Source organism: Ornithorhynchus anatinus, chromosome X1 (assembly GCF_004115215.2).
Source record: "Ornithorhynchus anatinus isolate Pmale09 chromosome X1, mOrnAna1.pri.v4, whole genome shotgun sequence".
Taxonomy (NCBI): Eukaryota; Metazoa; Chordata; class Mammalia; order Monotremata; family Ornithorhynchidae; genus Ornithorhynchus; species Ornithorhynchus anatinus.
This window is the reverse complement of record NC_041749.1, coordinates 118,064,911-118,071,493: the sequence shown is the minus strand read 5'-3', so window position 1 is coordinate 118,071,493 and position 6,583 is coordinate 118,064,911. Positions and strand designations below refer to the sequence as shown.

The window sequence follows — 6,583 nt, the reverse complement described above, 5'->3', positions numbered from 1 at the left end:
ACCAAAGAAAGTTTTGGATTTCAAACATCTTTCACTGAGGAATTAGTTCAGAAAGACACGCAACAATAAGCCATGAAATGAGTCCAGACACCCAAATTCAACGAGAGATTATCTCTGAAACACTGGCCTGATGCCAGACCATCACCAGGTGCCTAGCTTGGATTACTTTCAAGTGGCCTTAGGCCACCTACGGAGTTTGTGGGTAAGACTTTGCTTGGGAGACAGAGTAGGGTCTGGACAGTTCAACTGGGGGTATTTCTGTAGGGATCCCAGCTGACTGGCCCATGTCCAAATCATCATCTTCTCCCAGACAGGCAGGTTTTAAAGGAGATTGTCTTTGAAAAAGGAACCTTCCCTCCCCTGTTTCCTTTTTCTTCAGAGTTCCCCTCAGAAAGGTCTGGCTCAGAGAGGCATTGTTTACACATGATTACAGTATTTATATCATGTTATCCCAGGCCACTTAAGCTGAGTGCTTATAAAAAGAAACAAGAGAATCCAAAAATCCAAACACACTTGTATACCTCCCCCGTCCCCAAACCCCCAACACACACACACACACACACACACACACACACAGTGGAAAAGGTAAGGGCTTTGTTGAGGCTCTCAATAGCCCACTGAGACCTTGGTTTATGGTGGTTCACTGATGCAACTTGTATCCCGAGAGCAATTTTATGCTAACAAAAGTGAAATATTCAGGGGCTAGACATTATGACATGCAACTTACAGAAAATGTATGCATGTTATTTAAACAGTGGGATTAGCTTCAAGGTACAACACATTAGGATCTAAGTCAAGAAAGCTGGGGCATTTACACACAAGGCTAAGATGATGCAAAATGTGGATATTGTACTCATTGGTTGAACAATTTCTTTACACATTCTTCACATTATTCTATCTCTAAGCTTTAACCTACCTCACTGGTAAAGACCGGGCAGGGGAATTTTTGAATGGCTGCTTGCTTTTGATGGTATTTGTTAAGCACTTACTATGTGCCAGGCACTGTACTAAGTGCTGAGGTAGATACAAGTTAGGTTGGACACAGTCCATGTCCCACATAGGGCTCAGTCTTAATTCCCATTTTACAGATGAGGAAACTGAGGCACAGAGAAGTGAAGTGACTTGCCCAAAGTCACACAGCAGACAAGTGGTGGAGCTGGGATTAGACCCAAATTCTCGGACTCCCAGGCCTGTGTTCATTCCACAGAGCCATGCTGCTCGTAGATAAAATTGAAATCATCAGGTGTGATATCCTTAAAGCCCTCTTGCTCCTCTACCGTTCCACCCTCCTCCCACCCTCTCTTTGACTTTCCCGTCCTTCCAAGAAATATCTCAAGAGCTCTCCCACCTTCTCTCAAAATCTAACCCCTCCCCCTGTGCCTCTGACCCCATCCTTTCACTGCTTATCAAAATGCTTGCCCCCTCCTTGATCACCATCTTCAACCTCTCATTTTCCCTCCCCACTGCTTTCAAAAATGCCCATGAATCTCTTGCCCTTAAAAAAACCTCCCTTGACCCACCACCCCCATCTCCCTCCTACCATTCCTCTCCACACTCCTTGAGTGAGTTGTCTACTACCCACCCTCCGCTTCCACTTTCTCTCCTCCAGTCTTCTCTTTGAACCCCTCCAATATGGCTTCTTCCCCCTTCAGTCCATGGAAACTTCCCTTTCAAAGTTCACCGGTGATCTCCTTCTCACCAAATCTGACGGCCCCTACTCCTTCCTAATCCTCCTTGGCCTCTTGGCTGCCTTCAATACGGTGGACCACCCCTTTGTCTTGGAAACTTTATCCAACCTTGGCTCCACTGACACTGTCCTCTCCTGCTTCTCTTCCTATCTCTCTAGCTGCTCCTACGCAGTCTCTTTTGCAGGCTGCTCCTCTGCCTCTCACCCCCTCACTGTGGGAGTCCCTCAAGGCGCAGTTCTGGGTCCTCTTCTATTCTCCATTTGCACTCACTCCCTTGGAGAATGCATTCACTCCCACAGCTTCAACTACCACCTCTAGGTGGATTATTTTCAAATCTACCTCTCCAGCCCTGACTTCTCTCTATCTTTCTCTCTTTCTCTCTCTCCAGTCTCACATTTCAATCAATGGCTTTCACTGACCACTTATCGTATGTGTACTATGCACTTGGGAAGTACAATGCAATAGAATTGGTAGATAATGCCTGAAACTTTGTCATTATCCTCGATTCATCTCTCTCAATCAATCCACATAATGCCACCAAATCCTATTGGTTCTACCTGCACCAAATCGCTAAAATCTATCCTTTCTCCATCTATCCAAATTGTTACTACACTGATCCAATAACTTATCTGATCCAGCCTTGACTACTGCATCAGCCTCCTTGCTGACCTCCCTGCCTCCTGTCTCTCCCCACTTCAGGCCATACTTCATTCTGCTACCTTTTTCTAAAAAGACACCTCGTTCATGTTTTCCCACACCTTGAGAACCTCCACTGGTTGCCCATCCACCTCTGTATCAAACAGAAACTCCTTACCATTGGTTTTAAATCATTCAATCGCCTTGACCCTTCCTATCCTACTCCACTGATTTCCTACTACAACCCAGCCCACAAACCTCACTCCTCTAATGCCAACCTACTCACTGATCTTGATCTTGTCAATCTTGCCGCTGACCCCTCACTCACATCTTGCCTCTGGCCTGGAGCTCCCTCTCCTTTCATATCAGACAGACCATCACTCTCACCACCTTCAAAGATTTATTAAAATCACATTTCCTCCAAGATACCTCCCCTGACTAAGCCCTCATTTCCCCTATTCACCTTCTTTTCCTCAACAAGGCATTTTGATCTGTCCCCCTTAAGAACTTGATACTTTTCCCATTCCCAGCCCCACAGGACTAGATTGTTGTGGGCTGGGAATGGTGTCTATAAACTCTGTTGCATTGTACTCTCCTAAGAGCTTACTACAGTGCTCTGCACACAGTAAGCATTCAATGAATACCATTGATTGATCCTTATACTCTCCCATTTCCCCTACCTGTGACTGATTTTAAGGACGGTCTACCCTTCCAAACTGCAAGCTCCTTGTGGGCAGCTTGTCCTCTAGACCGCAAGTTTGTTGTGGGCAGGGAATGTGTCTGTCTATTGTTGTACTGCATTCTCCCAAATGCTTAGTACCGTGCTCTGTATGCACTAAGTGCTCAATAAATCAGATCGAATGAATGGACTGTGTCTACCAACTCAATTGCAGTGTTCTCTTAGTGCAGTGCTCTGCAAAGAGTAAGTGTTCAATAAATAGCACTGATTAAATGAACAGTGGAGGAGACAATAAAATAAGTTAAAGGCAGTGGAATCAGCAAAGTATACAAATATGTACATTGAGGGTGGGGGAGGGGAATACAAGTCCTTAGGAGGTACAGATGACACAGAAGGAAGGTAGAACAGGGTGGGGGAAAGAGAGGTTAATTGGGGAAGACTTTCTGGAGGAGGTGACTTTAGCAGGGCTTTGAGGATGGGGAAGAGTGGTGATCTGTCAGATATGAAGGGGGAGGGAGTTTCAGGGCAGAGAGAGGGCATGAATGTGGAATCAACAGTGAGAGAAACAAGATCAAAGCCCAGGAAGATGGTTGATGTTAGAGAAGTGAAATGTGCAGGCTGGGTTGGAGCAGAAGAGGAGCGAGGGTAGGTAATGCGGAGAGGGCTGAGTGAGTGTCTCAAGTAAACGATAAGGAGTTTCTGCTGATGCAGTGATGGATGGGCAACCATCGGAGGCTTTAAAGGAATGGGGAGATACATGCAGAACATTTTTTTTAGAAATGAAGTGTGGAACAGGAGGGAGGAGAGATTGGAGGCAGGGAAGGTCACCCAGGAGGCTGATGCTGTAGTCGGGGCAGGATATGAGAAGTGCTTAGACCAGTGGGGTGGCAGTTTGGATGGAGAGGAAAGGGCAGATTCTAGAAATGTTGTGAAGGTAGAACGACAGGATTTGGTGACTGACTCCAAACTGATAAGTGTTTAAACAAACTATGGCTATAGACTTCTTTTTGTTTTTTGTTTTTTAATCTCCATGACTACCTTGGTAGCTTGTTCCTGTGTTATATCACCAGCCAAATTCTTCCTTAAGTAAGCGCTTAATGAATACAGTCAATCATTCATACTGAGTTCTGATTGAGTGTAGAGTACCGTACTTAGTGTTTGGGAAATTACAAGACAGCTGGTTGACATGATCCCCACCCTCAAGGATCTTACAGTTTTGTCTTGTCTTAGGCCTTCGAGTCGTTTCAGACCCATAGCAATACCACGCTCTCCCAGAACGTCCCGCTTTCCATCTGCAATCTTTCTGGTAGTGGATCCGTAGAGTTTTCTTGGTAAAAATACGGAAGCGGTTTACCATTGCCTCCTATCGTGCAGTAAACTCGAGTCTCCGCCCTTGACTCTCTCCCATGCCGCTGCTGCCCAGCACAGGTGAGTTTTTACTTGTAGCAGATTGCCTTCCGCTCACTAGCCACTGCCCAAGCTAGGAATGGAATGGGTAGGCCTCTGCTTGACTCTCCTTCCCGTAGCCGAGATTGGTAGAGTCCTGGAAACTCTCCAGGTGTGACCCTGAGAGGGGATTTTACAGCCTAGTGGGGATCTTATGTTCCAAACTCTGGGGTAGATAACACGGTTACCAGATTGGACACGGTCCCTGTCCCATATGGGGCTCACAGTCTATCTTATCCTATTTTACAGAAGAGGAAACTGAGGCCCAGAGAGTGGTAGTATTTATTAAACACTGTGGGCAAATCTCTGAACAAGAAGCAGTGTGGCCTAGTGGATAGAGCACAGGCCTGGGAGTCAGAAGGATCTGGGTTCTACTCCTGGCTCTGCCACTTGTCTGCTGTGTAACCCTGGGTAAGTCACTTCACTTCTCCGTGCCTCGGTTACCTCACCTGTAAATTGAGGATTGAGACTGGGAGCCCTTTGTGAGACAGGGACTGTGTCCAACCTGATTATCTTGTATCTAACCCAGCACTTAGTACAGTGCCCGGCACATAGTAAGAGCTTAAAAAATACCACAGTTATTATTATTGTTACACAAATGCTATGTAGAATGTAAGGTCCTTATGCAGTTGTGAGCAGGGCACACAACTACCAACTCTACTGTACTGTACTCTCCCAAGCGCTTAGTGCAATGCTCTGCACACAGTAAGCGCTCAGTAAATATTATCAATGGTATTTGTTCATTTAATCGTATTTATTGAGCAGTTACTGTGTGCAGAGCACTGTAATAATAATGTTGGTATTTGTTAAGCGCTTACTATGTGCAGAGCACTGTTCTAAGCGCTGGGGTAGATAAAGGGTAATCAGGTTGTCCCACATGAGGCTCACAGTCTTCATCCCCATTTTACAGATGAGGTAACTGAGGCACAGAGAAGTTAAGTGACTTGCCCACAGTCACACAGCTGACAAGCGGCGGAGTCGGAATTCAAACCCATGACCTATGACTCCCAAGCCCGTGTTCTTTCCACTGAGCCACGATTAAGAGGACTTAATAATAATAGTATTGTAAATAATGCTAGTATTCATAATATTATAACAATAGTATCTGTTAGGCACTTACTATATGCTAACCACTGTTCTAAGCACTGCGGGAGATACAAGTCAATCAGGTTGGACACAGTCCCCGTCCCACACGAGGTTCACAGTCTTCATCAGCGTGGCTCAGTGGCAGGAGCCCGGGCTTGGGAGTCAGAGGTCATGGGTTCTAATCCCGGCTCCACCGCTTGTCAGCTGGGTGATCTTGGGGGCATCACTTCACTTCTCTGGGCCTCAGTTCCCTCATCTGTAAAATGGGGATGAAGACTGTGAGCCCCACGTGGGACAACCTGATTACCCTGTATCCACCCCCCAGTGCTTAGAACAGTGCTTGGTACATAGTAAGCGCTTAACAGATACCATCATCATTATTGTTATTATTAATCCCCATGCTACTAAGCACTTGGAAGAGTAGACTGTAACAATAAGCACATTCCCTGCTCACCAGGAGCTTACAGTCTACAGCTCTTACTGTATGCAGAACCCTTGGGAGAGTACAATACAACAGTGTTGGTAGACCTGTTCCCTCACCACAAGGAGCTTACAGTTTAGAGGGGGAGACAGACATTAATATAGATTACGGATATGTACATAAGATCGATGGATTGATATACACATCGTCCCTGTCCTGTCAGAGGTTCAAAGTCTAAGAGGAGAAGGGGGTGGTGACCATCACGTAAGGGAGGTCAAAGCAAGAACATAAAAGAAAAGGATGGCAAAAAAACACAAAAGGAGCAGCAGAATTTTAGGCTCCTCACGGTTCAGATCCACAGTTGAAGGCAACCATCGCAGTGACCTTCTCAATGTTCTAAAAGTAGAGCAGGCCTAGGGCTGCCCTTGGCTGGCTCAGTGGAAAGAGCCCGGGCTTGGGAGTCAGAGGTCATGCGTTCTAATCCCGGCTCCTCCGCTTGTCAGCTGTGTGACCTTGGGCAAGTCACTTGACTTCTCTGCACCTCAGTTACCTCATCTGTAAAATGGGGATGAAGACTGTGAGCCCTACGTGCAACAACCTGATTACCTTGTATCCCACCCCAGGGCT

At 46.2% G+C, this 6,583-nt stretch overlaps 1 non-coding gene across 1 annotated transcript; it reads right to left on the bottom strand.

The window, feature by feature from the left end:
• Positions 1 to 4,441: 4,441 nt before the first annotated feature.
• Positions 4,442 to 4,579, bottom strand: LOC114807041. Its single transcript, XR_003755094.1, has one exon. It is a non-coding gene; the product is annotated as a small nucleolar RNA SNORA7 (small nucleolar RNA).
• Positions 4,580 to 6,583: the final 2,004 nt, after the last annotated feature.